Source organism: Pleurodeles waltl, chromosome 11 (genome assembly GCF_031143425.1).
Source record: "Pleurodeles waltl isolate 20211129_DDA chromosome 11, aPleWal1.hap1.20221129, whole genome shotgun sequence".
Taxonomy (NCBI): Eukaryota; Metazoa; Chordata; class Amphibia; order Caudata; family Salamandridae; genus Pleurodeles; species Pleurodeles waltl.
The window spans coordinates 797,983,790-798,001,310 of NC_090450.1; positions in this window are offsets into that span (position 1 = coordinate 797,983,790).

Consider the following 17,521-nt stretch of genomic DNA (forward strand, 5'->3'; position numbering starts at 1 on the left):
CGCTCCCCTAGGGGGAAAATTACATTTAGGCCATTTCTGCCCCCTTTGGGGGCAGATTGGCCTGTTTTTAAGAGGCCAATCTGCCCCCAAGGAGGTCAGAAACCACTAGACACCAGGGAGTTTTTTTTGCGAATTTCACGCAAGGGGAGCAACCCCTTGGGCAAGGGTCGCTCCCAGTGGGGGCATTTTTTAAGGCCTTTTCTGCCCCTGGGGTGGGGGGGCAGAAACCTCTAGGCACCAGGGATCATTTTTTTCTTTTTTCTTTTAGAGGTGACGAGCGACCCCTTGGGCAAGGGTCGCTCCCCTAGGGGGCAAATTACATTTAGGCCGTGGCGTGACGTCAGATTGGCCTATTTTTATGAGGCTGATCTGCCTCCATGGGGGACAGAAACCACTAGACACCTGAGGGGCAAATTTATTTTAGGCCATTTCTGCCCCCCTGGCGGGCAGATCAGCCTATTTTAATTAGGCCGATATGCCCCCAAGGGGGGCAGAAACCACTAGGCACCGGGGATTTTTTTGTTGTTGTTGTTGTTTTACAGATGGTGAGCAACCCCTTAGGCAAGGGTCTCTCCCCTGGAGGGGCAAATTGTATTTAGGCCTTTTCTGCCGCCTTTGGGGGCAGATCGGCCGATTTTAGGTCAATCTGCCCCCAAAGGGGGCAGAAATCACTAGGCACCGGGGATTTTTTTTTGGCGCCCATGTCACGCAAGGGAAGCGACCCTTAGGCAGGGGTCAAATTTATTTTAGGCCATTTTTGCCCCCCCGGGGGCAGATCGGCCTATTGTTATTAGGCCGATCTGCCCCTGGAGGGGCAGAAACCTCTAGACGCCAGGGATACATTTTTTTTGTTTGTTTGTTTTTTTAGAGATGGGGAGCGACCCATTAGGCAAGGGTCGATCCCCTGGGGCGGCAAATTGTATTTAGACCATTTTTGCCCCCCTTGGGGGCAGATCGCCTGATTTTAGGTCAATCTGCCCCCTAGGTCTCTAGTTTTAAAAAATGCACAGGTTCAGTAGGTTTCCCTAGGTGCCGGCTGAGCTAGAGGCCAAAATCTACAGGTAGGCACTTTGCAAAAGACACCTCTGTTTTCTGTGAAAAAATGGGATGTGTCTACGTTGTGTTTTGGAGCATTTCCTGTCGCGGGCGCTAGGCCTACCCACACAAGTGAGGTATCATTTTTATTGGGAGACTTGGGGGAACGCTGAGTGGAAGGAAATTTGTGGCTCCTCTCAGATTCCAGAACTTTCTGTCACCGAAATGTGAGGAAAACGTTTTAGCCACATTTTGAGGTTTGCAAAGGATTCTGGGTAACAGAACCTGGTCAGAGCCCCACAAGTCACCCCATCTTGGATTCCCCTAGGTCTCTAGTTTTCAAAAATGCACAGGTTCAGTAGGTTTCCCTAGGTGCCGGCTGAGCTAGAGGCCAAAATCTACAGGTAGGCACTTTGCAAAAGACACCTCTGTTTTCTGTGAAAAAATGGGATGTGTCTACGTTGTGTTTTGGGGCATTTCCTGTCGCGGGCGCTAGGCCTACCCACACAAGTGAGGTATAATTTTTATCGGGAGACTTGGGGGAACGCTGCGTTGAAGGAAATGTGTGGCTCCTCTCAGATTCCAGAACTTTCTGTCACCGAAATGTGAGGAAAACGTGTTTTTTTAGCCAAATTTAGAGGTTTGCAAAGGATTCTGGGTAACAGAACCTAGTCAGAGCCCCACAAGTCACCCCTTCTTGGATTCCCCTCGGTCTCTAGTTTTCAAAAATGCACAGGTTTGGTAGGTTTCCCAAGGTGCCGGCTGAGCTAGAGGCCAAAATCTACAGGTAGGCACTTTGCAAAAAACACCTTTGTTTTCTGTCAAAAAATGGGATGTTCCCACGTTGTGTTTTGGGGCATTTCCTGTCGCGGGCGCTAGGCCTACCCACACAAGTGAGGTATCATTTTTATCGGGAGACTTGGGGGAACGCTGGGTGGAAGGAAATTGAGGCTCCTCTCAGATTCCAGAACTTTCTGTCACCGAAATGTGAGGAAAACGTGTTTCTTTAGCCAAATTTTGAGGTTTGCAAAGAATTCTGGGTAACAGAACCTGGTCAGAGCCCCACAAGTCACCCCATCTTAGATTACCCTAGGTCCCTAGTTTAAAAAAATGCACAGGTTTGGTAGGTTTCCCTAGGTGCCGGCTGAGGTAGAGGCCAAAATCTACAGATAGGCACTTTGCAAAAAATACCTCTGTTTTCTGTAAAAAAAATGGGATGTGTCCACATTGTGTTTTGGGGCATTTCCTGTTGCGGGCGCTAGGCCTACCCACACAAGTGAGGTATCATTTTTATCGGGAGACTTCGGGGAACGCTGAGTTGAAGGAAATGTGTGGCTCCTCTCAGATTCCAGAACTTTCTGTCACCGAAATGTGAGGAAAACGTGTTTTTTTAGCCAAATTTAGAGGTTTGCAAAGGATTCTGGGTAACAGAACCTAGTCAGAGCCCCACAAGTCACACCATCTTGGATTCCCCTAGGTCTCTAGTTTTCAAAAATGCACAGGTTTGGTATGTTTCCCTAGGTGCCGGCTGAGCTAGAGGCAAAATCTACAGGTAGGCACTTTGCAAAAAACACCTCCGTTTTCTGTCAAAAAATGGGATGTGTCCACGTTGTGTTTTGGGACAATTCCTGTTGCGGGCGCTAGGCCTACCCACACAAGTGAGGTATCATTTTTATCGGGAGACTTGGGGGAACGCTGGGTGGAAGGAAATTGAGGCTCCTCTCAGATTCCAGAACTTTATGTCACCGAAATGTGAGGAAAACGTGTTTCTTTAGCCAAATTTTGAGGTTTGCAAAGAATTCTGGGTAACAGAACCTGCTCAGAGCCCCACAAGTCACCCCATCTTAGATTACGCTAGGTCTCTAGTTTAAAAAAATGCACAGGTTTGGTAGGTTTCCCTAGGTGCCGGCTGAGGTAGAGGCCAAAATCTACAGGTAGGGACTTTGCAAAAAATACCTCTGTTTTCTGTGAAAAAATGGGATGTGTCCACATTGTGTTTTGGGGCATTTCCTGCTGCGGGTGCTAGGCCTACCCACACAAGTGAGGTATCATTTTTATCGAGAGACTTGGGGGAACGCTGAGTGGAAGGAAATGTGTGGCTCCTCTCAGATTCCAGAACTTTCTGTCACCGAAATGTGAGGAAAACGTTTTAGCCAAATTTTGAGGTTTGCAAAGGATTCTGGGTAACAGAACCTAGTCAGAGCCCCACAAGTCACCCCATCTTGGATTCCCCTAGGTCTCTAGTTTTCAAAAATGCACAGGTTTGGTAGGTTTCCCTAGGTGCCGGATGAGCTAGAGGCCAAAATCTACAGGTAGGCACATTGCAAAAAACACCTCCGTTTTCTGTCAAAAAATGGGATGTGTCCACGTTGTGTTTTGGGGCATTTCCTGTTGCGGGCGCTAGGCCTACCCACACAAGTGAGGTATCATTTTTATCAGGAGACTTGGGGGAACGCTGGGTGGAAGGAAATTGAGGCTCCTCTCAGATTCCAGAACTTTCTGTCACCGAAATGTGAGGAAAACGTGTTTCTTTAGCCAAATTTTGAGGTTTGCAAAGAATTCTGGGTAACAGAACCTGGTCAGAGCCCCACAAGTCACCCCATCTTAGATTACCCTAGGTCTCTAGTTTTAAAAAATGCACAGGTTTGGTAGGTTTCCCTAGGTGCCGGCTGAGGTAGAGGCCAAAATCTACAGGTAGGCACTTTGCAAAAAACACCTCTGTTTTCTGTTAAAAAATGGGATGTGTCCACATTGTGTTTTGGGGCATTTCCTGTTGCGGGCGCTAGGCCTACCCACACAAGTGAGGTATCATTTTTATCGGGAGACTTGGGGGAACGCTGAGTGGAAGGAAATTTGTGGCTCCTCTCAGATTCCAGAACTTTCTGTCACCGAAATGTGAGGAAAACGTTTTAGCCAAATTTTGAGGTTTGCAAAGGATTCTGGGTAACAGAACCTGGTCAGAGCCCCACAAGTCACCCCATCTTGGATTCCCCTAGGTCTCTAGTTTACAAAAATGCACAGGTTCGGTAGGTTTCCCTAGGTGACGGCTGAGGTAGAGGCCAAAATCTACAGGTAGGTACTTTGCAAAAAATACCTCTGTTTTCTGTGAAAAAATGGGATGTGTCTACGTTGTGTTTTGGGGCATTTCCTGTCGCGGGCGCTAGGCCTACCCACAAAAGTGAGGTATCATTTTTATCGGGATACTTGGGGGAACGCTGAGTTGAAGGAAATGTGTGGCTCCTCTCAGATTCCAGAACTTTCTGTCACCGAAATGTGAGGAAAACGTTTTTTTTTAGCCAAATTTTGAGGTTTGCAAAGGATTCTGGGTAACAGAACCTAGTCAGAGCCCCACAAGTCACCCCATCTTGGATTCCCCTAGGTCTCTAGTTTTCAAAAATGCACAGGTTTGGTAGGTTTCCTTAGGTGCCGGCTGAGCTCGAGGCCAAAATCTACAGGTAGGCACTTTGCAAAAAACACCTCTGTTTTCTGTCAAAAAATGGGATGTCTCCACGTTGTGTTTTGGGGCATTTCCTGTCGCGGGCGCTAGGCCTACCCACACAAGTGAGGTATCATTTTTATCGGGAGACTTGGGGGAACGATGGGTGGAAGGAAATTGAGGCTCCTCTCAGATTCCAGAACTTTCTGTCGCCGAAATGTGAGGAAAACGTGTTTCTTTAGCCAAATTTTGAGGTTTGCAAAGAATTCTGGGTAACAGAACCTGGTCAGAGCCCCACAAGTCACCCCATCTTAGATTACCCTAGGACTCTAGTTTTAAAAAATGCACAGGTTTGGTAGGTTTCCCTAGGTGCCGGCTGAGGTAGAGGCCAAAATCTACAGGTAGGCACTTTGCAAACAATACCTCTGTTTTCTGTAAAAAATTGGGATGTGTCCACATTGTGTTTTGGGGCATTTCCTGTTGCAGGCGCTAGGCCTACCCACACAAGTGAGGTATCATTTTTATCGGGAGACTTGGGGGAACGCTGAGTGGAAGGAAATGTGTGGCTCCTCTCAGATTCCAGAACTTTCTGTCACCGAAATGTGAGGAAAACATTTTAGCCAAATTTTGAGGTTTGCAAAGGATTCTGGGTAACAGAACCTAGTCAGAGCCCCACAAGTCAACCCATCTTGGATTCCCCTAGGTCTCTAGTTTTCAAAAATGCACAGGTTTGGTAGGTTTCCCTAGGTGCCGGATGAGCTAGAGGCCAAAATCTACAGGTAGGCACATTGCAAAAAACACCTCAGTTTTCTGTCAAAAAATGGGATGTGTCCACGTTGTGTTTTGGGGCATTTCCTGTTGCGGGCGCTAGGCCTACCCACACAAGTGAGGTATCATTTTTATCAGGAGACTTAGGGGAACGCTGGGTGGAAGGAAATTGAGGCTCCTCTCAGATTCCAGAACTTTCTGTCACCGAAATGTGAGGAAAACGTGTTTCTTTAGCCAAATTTTGAGGTTTGCAAAGAATTCTGGGTAACAGAACCTGGTCAGAGCCCCACAAGTCACCCCATCTTAGATTACCCTAGGTCTCTAGTTTAAAAAAATTCACAGGTTTGGTAGGTTTCCCTAGGTGCCGGCTGAGGTAGAGGCCAAAATCTACAGGTAGGCACTTTGCAAAAAACACCTCTGTTTTCTGTAAAAAAATGGGATGTGCCCACATTGTGTTTTGGGGCATTTCCTGTTGCGGGCGCTAGGCCTACCCACACAAGTGAGGTATAATTTTTATCGGGAGACTTGGGGGAACGCTGAGTGGAAGGAAATTTGTGGCTCCTCTCAGATTCCAGAACTTTCTGTCACCGAAATGTGAGGAAAATGTTTTAGCCAAATTTTGAGGTTTGCAAAGGATTCTGGGTAACAGAACCTGGTCAGAGCCCCACAAGTCACCCCATCTTGGATTCCCCTAGGTCTCTAGTTTACAAAAATGCACAGGTTCGGTAGGTTTCCCTAGGTGACGGCTGAGGTAGAGGCCAAAATCGACAGGTAGGCACTTTGCAAAAAATACCTCTGTTTTCTGTGAAAAAATGGGATGTGTCTACGTTGTGTTTTGGGGCATTTCCTGTCGCGGGCGCTAGGCCTACCCACAAAAGTGAGGTATCATTTTTATCGGGATACTTGGGGGAACGCTGAGTTGAAGGAAAAGTGTGGCTCCTCTCAGATTCCAGAACTTTCTGTCACCGAAATGTGAGGAAAACGTTTTTTTTTAGCCAAATTTTGAGGTTTGCAAAGGATTCTGGGTAACAGAACCTAGTCAGAGCCCCACAAGTCACCCCATCTTGGATTCCCCTAGGTCTCTAGTTTTCAAAAATGCACAGGTTTGGTAGGTTTCCTTAGGTGCCGGCTGAGCTCGAGGCCAAAATCTACAGGTAGGCACTTTGCAAAAAACACCTCCGTTTTCTGTCAAAAAATGGGATGTCTCCACGTTGTGTTTTGGGGCATTTCCTGTCGCGGGCGCTAGGCCTACCCACACAAGTGAGGTATAATTTTTATCGGGAGACTTGGGGGAACGATGGGTGGAAGGAAATTGAGGCTCCTCTCAGATTCCAGAACTTTCTGTCGCCGAAATGTGAGGAAAACGTGTTTCTTTAACCAAATTTTGAGGTTTGCAAAGAATTCTGGGTAACAGAACCTGGTCAGAGCCCCACAAGTCACCCCATCTTAGATTACCCTAGGACTCTAGTTTTAAAAAATGCACAGGTTTGGTAGGTTTCCCTAGGTGCCGGCTGAGGTAGAGGCCAAAATCTACAGGTAGGCACTTTGCAAACAATACCTCTGTTTTCTGTAAAAAAATGGGATGTGTCCACATTGTGTTTTGGGGCATTTCCTGTTGCGGGCGCTAGGCCTACCCACACAAGTGAGGTATCATTTTTATCGGGAGACTTGGGGGAACGCTGAGTGGAAGGAAATTTGTGGCTCCTCTCAGATTCCAGAACTTTCTGTCACCGAAATGTGAGGAAAACGTTTTAGTCAAATTTTGAGGTTTGCAAAGGATTCTGGGTAACAGAACCTGGTCAGAGCCCCACAAGTCACCCCATCTTGGATTCCCCTAGGTCTCTAGTTTACAAAAATGCACAGGTTCGGTAGGTTTCCCTAGGTGACGGCTGAGGTAGAGGCCAAAATCGACAGGTAGGCACTTTGCAAAAAATACATCTGTTTTCTGTGAAAAAATGGGATGTGTCTACGTTGTGTTTTGGGGCATTTCCTGTCGCGGGCACTAGGCCTACCCACAAAAGTGAGGTATCATTTTTATCGGGATACTTGGGGGAACGCTGAGTTGAAGGAAAAGTGTGGCTCCTCTCAGATTCCAGAACTTTCTGTCACCGAAATGTGAGGAAAACGTTTTTCTTTAGCCAAATTTTGAGGTTTGCAAAGGATTCTGGGTAACAGAACCTAGTCAGAGCCCCACAAGTCACCCCATCTTGGATTCCCCTAGGTCTCTAGTTTTCAAAAATGCACAGGTTTGGTAGGTTTCCTTAGGTGCCGGCTGAGCTCGAGGCCAAAATCTACAGGTAGGCACTTTGCAAAAAACACCTCCGTTTTCTGTCAAAAAATGGGATGTCTCCACGTTGTGTTTTGGGGCATTTCCTGTTGCGGGCGCTATGCCTACCCACACAAGTGAGGTATCATTTTTATCGGGAGACTTGGGGGAACGATGGGTGGAAGGAAATTGAGGCTCCTCTCAGATTCCAGAACTTTCTGTCGCCGAAATGTGAGGAAAACGTGTTTCTTTAGCCAAATTTTGAGGTTTGCAAAGAATTCTGGGTAACAGAACCTGGTCAGAGCCCCACAAGTCACCCCATCTTAGATTACCCTAGGACTCTAGTTTTAAAAAATGCACAGGTTTGGTAGGTTTCCCTAGGTGCCGGCTGAGGTAGAGGCCAAAATCTACAGGTAGGCACTTTGCAAACAATACCTCTGTTTTCTGTAAAAAAATGGGATGTGTCCACATTGTGTTTTGGGGCATTTCCTGTTGCGGGCGCTAGGCCTACCCACACAAGTGAGGTATCATTTTTATCGGGAGACTTGGGGGAACGCTGAGTGGGAGGAAATTTGTGGCTCCTCTCAGATTCCAGAACTTTCTGTCACCGAAATGTGAGGAAAACGTTTTAGTCAAATTTTGAGGTTTGCAAAGGATTCTGGGTAACAGAACCTGGTCAGAGCCCCACAAGTCACCCCATCTTGGATTCCCCTAGGTCTCTAGTTTTCAAAAATGCACAGGTTTGGTAGGTTTCCTTAGGTGCCGGCTGAGCTCGAGGCCAAAATCTACAGGTAGGCACTTTGCAAAAAACACCTCCGTTTTCTGTCAAAAAATGGGATGTCTCCACGTTGTGTTTTGGGGCATTTCCTGTCGCGGGCGCTAGGCCTACCCACACAAGTGAGGTATCATTTTTATCGGGAGACTTGGGGGATCGATGGGTGGAAGGAAATTGAGGCTCCTCTCAGATTCCAGAACTTTCTGTCGCCGAAATGTGAGGAAAACGTGTTTCTTTAGCCAAATTTTGAGGTTTGCAAAGAATTCTGGGTAACAGAACCTGGTCAGAGCCCCACAAGTCACCCCATCTTAGATTACCCTAGGACTCTAGTTTTAAAAAATGCACAGGTTTGGTAGGTTTCCCTAGGTGCCGGCTGAGGTAGAGGCCAAAATCTACAGGTAGGCACTTTGCAAACAATACCTCTGTTTTCTGTAAAAAAATGGGATGTGTCCACATTGTGTTTTGGGGCATTTCCTGTTGCGGGCGCTAGGCCTACCCACACAAGTGAGGTATCATTTTTATCGGGAGACTTGGGGGAACGCTGAGTGGGAGGAAATTTGTGGCTCCTCTCAGATTCCAGAACTTTCTGTCACCGAAATGTGAGGAAAACGTTTTAGTCAAATTTTGAGGTTTGCAAAGGATTCTGGGTAACAGAACCTGGTCAGAGCCCCACAAGTCACCCCATCTTGGATTCCCCTAGGTCTCTAGTTTTCAAAAATGCACAGGTTCGGTAGGTTTCCCTAGGTGCCGGCTGAGCTAGAGGCCAAAATCTACAGGTAGGCACTTTGCAAAAGACACCTCTGTTTTCTGTTAAAAAATGGGATGTGTCTACGTTGTGTTTTGGGGCATTTCCTGTCGCGGGCGCTAGGCCTACCCACAAAAGTGAGGTATCATTTTTATCGGGAGACTTGGGGGAACATAGAATAGCAAAACAAGTGTTATTGCCCCTTGTCTTTCTCTACATTTTATCCTTCCAAATATAAGAGAGTGTGTAAAAAAGACGTCTATTTGAGAAATGCCCTGTAATTCACATGCTAGTATGGGCACCCCAGAATTCAGAGATGTGCAAATAACCACTGCTCCTCAACACCTTATCTTGTGCCCGTTTTGGAAATACAAAGGTTTTCTTGATAGCTATTTTTCACTCTTTGTATTTCAGCAACTGAATTGCTGTATACCCGGTATAGAATGAAAACCCACTGCAGGGTGCAGCTCATTTATTGGCTCTGGGTACCTAGGATTCTTGATGAACCTACAAGCCCTATATATCCCCGCAACCAGAAGAGTCCAGCAGACGTAACGGTGTATTGTTTTCAAAAATCTGACATTGCAGGAAAATGTTACAGAGTAAAACGTAGAGAAAAATTGCTGTTTTTTTCACCTCAATTTCAATATTTTTTTTTTTCAGTTGTTATTTTCTGTAGGAAACCCTGGTAGGATCTACACAAATTACCCCTTGCTGAATTCAGAATTTTGTCTACTTTTCAGAAATGTTTAGGTGTCTGGGATCCAGCATTGGTTTCATGAACATTTCTGTCACTGACTGGAAGGAGGCTGAAAGCACAAAAAATCATAAAAATGGGGTATGTCCCAGTAAAATGCCACAATTGTGTTGAAAAATTGGGTTTTCTGATTTAAGTTTGCCTGTTCCTGAAAGCTGGGAAGCTGGTGATTTTAGCACCGCAAACCCTTTGTTGATGCCATTTTCAGGGGGAAAACCACAAGCTTTCTTCTGCAGCCCCTTTTTCCAATTTGTTTGAAAAAAACACAATTTTCACTGTATTTTGGCTAATTTCTTGGCCTCCTTTAGGGGAATCCACAAAGTCTGGGTACCTCTAGAATCCCTAGGATGTTGGAAAAAAAGGAAGCAAATTTGGCTTGGCTAGCTTATGTGGACAAAAAGTTCTGAGGGCCTAAGCGCGAACTGCCCCAAATAGCCAAACAAAGGCCTGGCACAGGAGGGGGAAAAGGCCTGGCAGCGAAGGGATTAATTGTGGACAATGGCATACCTGTTGCTACCTAGGATAGACACCCACACATTTGTCAACATGTATTTATCATTATTAGCAGTGGGCATGTGTGAATCAAGCCTATTTGTGTGACCGTTGTGCATCCTATGTAGATGGGTATGTCACACACTCTGCCTACATTCCAGCCAGACTATAATTTGGCAGATGCATTCTCCCATTGTAAATCATAATCCATACAATCTGTAATGTGTTTGTAGATGGATTGATCACCCCTAGCTGCTTCATGTCACTGCCACGCCATTGATCATTCCCCAGCTAATGTGTATGTGACACACATGATTTACAGTCCTCCATGTGTCAGGGAAGCGGCCTATTGTAGTGCCAGTACATATTCCCATGGACACACTGTGCAGGCTCAGCTTCCAACATTGACTAATTACCATGGGCAATTACTGAAGGAGCAACATTACCTATGATGTCACCCCCTTGACACACAAGAACAGTGCAGGCCAAACTGCTTTCACACTGTGTTGTGACAGTGTTCGGTTCTGACATTACTTTACCTCCATTTCCTGACAGCCTCTACCTTACGTGTGGCCCCATTGCATGCAACCTGATAGGGATGGTGTTGTGTTGGTGAATGGCCCATGGAATTGCACATTGCCCACATGATGTATAAATATATGTAAGTGGTGCATGGATCTTGGCCTTCAGAAGTCACATGCTAGGGATTTGGCCGTCACTGATATGTGAGTTGGAGTCTGTAGAACCCCCTACTTCACCAAAGATGTGTATACCATACTTGTTGTTTCTGTGTTTCTGACACACTCCCTGAGGTTAGATTCACATTCCAAAAATATATGTATTGGACAATGAGGAGACCAAGATTTGTGTTGTTGAACAAAATTTATTTGAGGTGTTTACAGGGTACTTTATTGGTTGACTATGTATAAATATGATCACAAATTGTTTGGCTCCTGCGGACTCCTGCCACTGTGTTTGGATGGTCCCTCTCAAGGTCCTCATCCCGATCATCCTCCTCGTCCTCCTCCTCATTGTGGACATCTACTTGTCCATCCCAGGGGATATTGTTTCTGACACACATGTTGTGCAGGATAGCACATACCAGTATGATCTTGCATACCAGTGGGGGTGCATACAGGAGGCTTCCTCCTGTCATGTCCAACCACCTGAACCGGGATTTGAGAAGGCCAAAGCTCCTCCCCACCACATTGTGTATCTTCCAGTGTGCTTCATTGTAGGCACGCTGTTCATTGGTATCTGGATGCCAGGCCTCCAGATTTGGACTCCATTTTCTGCCAGCCTTTGCCTGGAGGTTCCACCATCATGCGAGGGCTGGTGGTATGGGGGTGTCAGGTGCCCCCTGGAAGCCCCTGCACTGGCCATGCACTTGACATGGTAAGTGCCGGCTCCCACATGGACAGTCCTGTAGCACTTTCCAATGCACAAATTACATGCAGTAATAACCGCTACCGGTGCGGCTGCACCCACCACAGCACCACATTGCAGCCGGATCACTTACAAACCGGCTGCAATGTTTTGGGCCTCTTTCCAGCTGGCTTGGTGTACGGAAAATTATGTTTCCACTGACAGGCCCAGCAGTGAACTCCTAATTGGGCCAGCAGGGTTTAGACGACAATGGTAGTCTTACTGTGGTGGAAGTTTGACAAGCGGCCTCCGCCAGTCAATAAACTGATGAGTGTCCAAGGGTGTGTATCATATTTTAGCATTATGATCACATTTGATACCGGGGTATGTCCTATCTTCATAGTAAGTGCATTTTCTGGCAGACTTACTACAAATGCATAGTACAGACTTTAGGAGGGGGACCTGCTATATTTCTGTAGGGTCGCTTAGTACAGTTCATGAATGGCCAGTCATGTCCTCCATACTCCTACAGTGGTCTAATATGGCATTCATGTACATTCTAGTTTAGCAGTGAATCTGTGCCATGGTGTACTATTGTTATTCTTCAGTACAGGCATGATGGGGATATGTGCCACTAAGTGGGGTATGTGAAGTTTCAGTTGAGTAGTTGTGTCACCATTTCTCATGAATCAGCCCCATTGTCTATGATGGCAGGTACATTAGTTTTTCAGTGTGTGCAATTTGATGCATTTGACAGATGTGTGTGCAGCCTACATGTATGTCAGGCATGTGTAGATGGGGTGTAGTTGTGGTTCGCACCACTTGGGTGTGATTTGATGTGTATTGTGCCTGAGTCTTGCACACCATGAATGAGGTGGGGATGTGCCTAGGTGTGACTTTCTTTCCATGTTCATGCAATAGGCCATTGACAATGCAGAGCTATTGATGGTTTTGTCTAATTTGTGTGAAGGATACTTAGTAGTCAACCAGTGGACACTTGTAGTGGTTTGTGGTCTTCTTCTGTTTGGAAAGTGTACATATCTCTTCCTGTCCTTCACGCTGTGTAGCTCTTAGTTTGTGGCTGTGTTAGGTACATGTGGGTGTCTGCGTTTGTGATGTCCAATCATTGTTGTGTACAGCAGGATGTTGCATATGTGTTCTTGCTAGTAAGTCTGTGGCCCCATGCCCATGTATCTTTGTTGTGGTGTATATGTTGTTTGTCCTACAAGGTTGGTGCGTTGTGTGTGTATTGCTTGGTTGTTTGACTTACCGACAAGTAGGCCATTGACATATTGTCCTTCCTGGAACTGCTGGCAGGTGGTGGAAAGCCGGAATATGTAAGAATCATGGATGCTACTGGGGTATTTGGCTGAGATGTTGGTGAAGAGCCCATGGTGGTCCACAATGGCCTGCACATTTATGGAATGTGTGTGCTTGGGGTTCCTGTATAGGTGTTCCATAGCTGCAGGTGGCACCAGTCGCACATAGATGCACTCCATTGCACCTAGCACATCCGGAAACCCAGCAATCAGATAGAATCCTTGCTTGGTCTCCTGCTGTAGTTGCTGGGTGTTTGGGAAGGAAATGTGGTGGGGTGTGAAGTGGATGATGGCATCTAGGACCTTAGGCAGGTAAACAGATATTCATGGCTGTAAGACACCAGCCACTAGTGCCCCTGTTGCCTGAAATGATCCAGAAGCCAGCATATGGAATACAGTGAGGAGCTTTGTGATGGTGGTATGTTTTATGGAGTTTGAGGCCTTGCTGTGATGTCTGGTGCAATGTTGTTCAGCAGGCGTAGAATGGTCTCCCGTTTGAGACATTAAGTCCTGATGATGTCTTGCTCCCTGAGGCCAAGGAGGGTTGTCCTCTGCCAAAATATCCTCTCCTGCGTTGCCTTTGTGGGTGCCGTTGTGGTGTTAGGGGCTGCTGTTGTGGAGGTGGAGGAAGCAGCTGCTGTTGCAGACGTCCGAGGCTTGTGCCTAGCTGGAGCAGTACAACTTCCATGTTGTCCTGGAGGTAGCAAATGTTCCTTTGGTGAGTTTTCCTTATATAGAGGTTTATGTGCCTCATTTTAATGTCTGGTCACACCCAAGCATTAAAATTTGATACAAATCGGGGTTAACGTCATTTTTTAGATCCACCTCCCTCCCGTGCGTCTTTTTTGCACGGATGGATAAATATGCCGCTAGGGGCTTAGAGTTATTTTTTGGACGGGAACGCCTACTATGCATCTCATTGATGCAAGGTGGTCTCACGCATCACAAAAATGACGTTAATTCCTATATTTAGACGGGTCTAGCATCAAAATATAAATATAGAGTTAAGTTTGCGCGAATTAGCACCAAAATAAATGACGCTAATTCAGGCAAACATAGTATAAATATGCCCCTTTATATTCTATGTCAGGACCAGAGGCTCAGATTATGCTTGTTTAAAGCTGAGCCTTCACTACAGAAAATACATCCATTATAGGTTTGTAATAAAAATCCTGAAAGAAGATTCCAATGACCAATCAGCGGCCCTTAAAATATCCTCTAAACGTGACCCAAAGAACAAGATTTTGAAGCCAATGCTCTTGTGGCCGAGTGAGCACCAAATTTAGACACATCTACTCCTGCTTCTGACAGGAACCATCTCCTCCATCTTGCCAAAGTAGCAGATGATACCAGTCGAAAAGGTTTCTGTAAGGCTATCAAAAGTTGACCCAACATATTTGGCCGAAATTCGGCTGTACTTACCTCATAATCTTTCACGCTTTGCACCACACACAATTTAGGGATATCTGGAAAAGCGGGGTAAGATACTATCCTGGAATTACATTTCATCCTTTAGGCGATAACAAATGATACTCCATCTAGTGAAAAACGTCGATCTCCGAAGTCTAAAGCTCTCACGTCTGATATTCTTTAACTTGAAATAAGACATAATAGCATTGTCAATTTAGCTGACAGCTGCTTTCTGGATAGATATTTATGGTTTGCCCAGGCAACTAAAAACCTAAGGACCACATTGAAATTCCAAAGTTCCAAATATTTGGGAAGAGGGGGGTTCAACATCCAATGCCCCACACCAATTTGTTTACAATGGGTAGTTGATTACCAGCTTTCCCTCAATAAATGCATGGCCAGCAGAAATAGCCAAACAGAAATTGTTGACGGGACTATAGGCCATCCCTGATGCTGCTAAGGAGGAAAGAAAATTCAATATCATGGTGCATTCGGAGTTAAAGGGATCTGCACCCCGTGAATTGCACCAACAACACCAACGTCTCCAAGCAGAGGTGTATCGTTTATGGCTACTAGATGCCCATGCTTAGTTAAAGTAGTCTTGAGCTTCTCTCAAAAGACCTGGGAAACTCGACAGATGCCTGAAAGATACCAGGCTACACGTGACAATTGACCTGTTTGAATCAGTGGATGTGGATGTCGTCCTTGATTCAGAAGTAGATTCCAACACCAGGGAATCAGAACAGGACGGGCACAAACCAACTCCAGTACAAACGGAAACCACACTTGAGCCCTCCAAATTGGAGTGCTCAACACCATTTCCGCTTACTGTCTATGCAATTGGGCTATAACTCTGGGGATCATCATAAACAGGGGAAAGGCATAAGAGCTGAATAGATTCCAATCTTGTAGAAATGCATCCCTCTCTCTCGCCCCCAGATCCGGACGCCAACTGAAATACGTCGGAAGTTGTTTGTTCAAATGTGACATGAACAGGTCAATTTTGCAAGGACCCCATCTGCACATTAGAGACCTGAAGATCTTCGGATGAAGTCTCCAATCGCTGGCAACCCTCAGATGTCAAGAATGCCAATCTGCCACCACATTACATTCACCCAGAAGATATTCTGCTGTCACTGAATTGTGGTTCTGAAGAAAACAATTTCTGTCAGGAGTTTGGATCGGGTCCCGCTGAGCTTGTTCACATATCGAACCGCGGATATGTTGTCCATGCGGCAGAGGATGCAGCACCTCGCTTTGCCCGCTGCGTAACTCCAAATTGCAAACTAACCCACCAAGAGTTGCAAGCAGCTGATATGTAGAGATAACTCTCTCAGTGCCTGTAAACATCTATGCCCCAACAGGCTCCCCAGCCCCAACAGCTGGCATCGGACTCTATAGTCATCTCTGGCGTTGAGGAAAAAATGGCCCTGCCGTTCCATGCTTTCATGTTGCTCAACCACCTGGGGATCTCTGTTCTTGCCTCCTCTGAAAGGAGGATGTGTTGAAAATATGACAGACCCTTGTTGAGATGCTGTATCTTCAAACGTTGAAGTGAGGAGGACCCGGAAATATAGCTTGGATGGAGGAAGCAAGAAGGCGCACCAGATGGGCCAGAGCTCTCAAGGATACAGTCGTCTTGGACAACGCTAACCTCAACTCTCTCCTGATAGTTTTCACCTTCTGAGGTGGGAGAATCAATTGAGCTGACCAGGAGTTTACCTGAACACCCAGAAATTCTATCCATTGAGGTGGAATAAGAATGGATTTTTGGACATTGATAATGAATCCCAGATCTTGGAGCTGAGACATTGACCACTCCAGATGTAGAGTGGATGTCTGTGGGCATTGGTACATGATGATTATGTTGTTGAGGTATATAATGAGACGAACGCCTCTGGATCTCAGTGTTTCTACTATAGGCTTCATTATCTTCATGAAGTACTATGGTGCTGACGAAAGGCTCAAGGGGAGAACTTTGAATTTGTAATATTTGTCTATCCACTGAAATTGAAGGAAACACCTGTGAGGTGGAAATATCAGGATGGTCAGATAAGCATCCCTTAAATCTAAATGCACCATCCAATCCCCTTCTTGAAGAGTGTCCCACAACAAACGGATCCCCTCAGTCTTGAAATGACAGTAGAGAATTTATTGGTTGAAATCTCAATGGTTGAGGACTAATCTTGATCCGCCTCCTTTCTTTTTTCGACCAGAAAAATGGAACCCAGAAAACCTCTGGGATGGCGATTGGTCACCTTTATCGCATTTTTTACGAGGAGCGATTGAATCTCGGAATGAATGAAATTGTGATCTATTTGGGAAAATTCAGCATGCGCAGTGAAACTGCCTGTAATGGGGGTTCGAAAAATTCTAGCTTGAAACCCTGGACAGTCTTGAGGAACCATGGATCCTGTGATATCTTTTGCTAATTGTGAAAAAAGAACTGGGTCCATCCACCTAACGATACTTCTGCCCATTGAATAATTCTCAACTGAGGGGTTAGAGCCTTGGATGGAATTTGAATTTCCGGAAATGTCCTCTGAATGCACGTCTGGAGGGGTAGAAGGTGGAGCCTTATAGCCACCTCTACCGCTTTGGAAATTGTCTCTTGGTGAGCTTTGGTACCTTCGGCTGAATGCTCGCCCCCTGAAACGTCCTGCCTTCCCAAAAAGTGGTCTAAGAACCTTTTTAATCGAACCCTGCATCATGTCAAGGTTGGAATAAGTAGTAACAGATTTGGACAGTTCTTTTAAGAAGGGAGCACCAAACAATAAACCCTGTGCCGCTGGTCCAGCTTCTGAAGAGGCAAGGTCTGCCTGTTTAGGGTCTGATTTCATAAGGATAGACCTGCGGCACTCATTAGAGATTGCGCAATTGGTATTGCCTAATTGGCAAATGGCCCACTGGGCCCAGCCCACCAGGACCTCAGCATCAATAGGGACATTAGACTTTTTACATTGATAGGCCAATTCAAGAATCTTAGTGAGGGGACCTGTCATGTCTAATAATTTATCTCAGCATGATTTCCATGCCCTATCCAGATCTTTCTTCGGGTCCTTAGTACACTTCCTGAGGTATGTCACCATGGTGGGGTCGACTTCTGAGGTCTCCGCCACCTTGTTAGGCAACTCAGGTCTGGGACATTCAGAG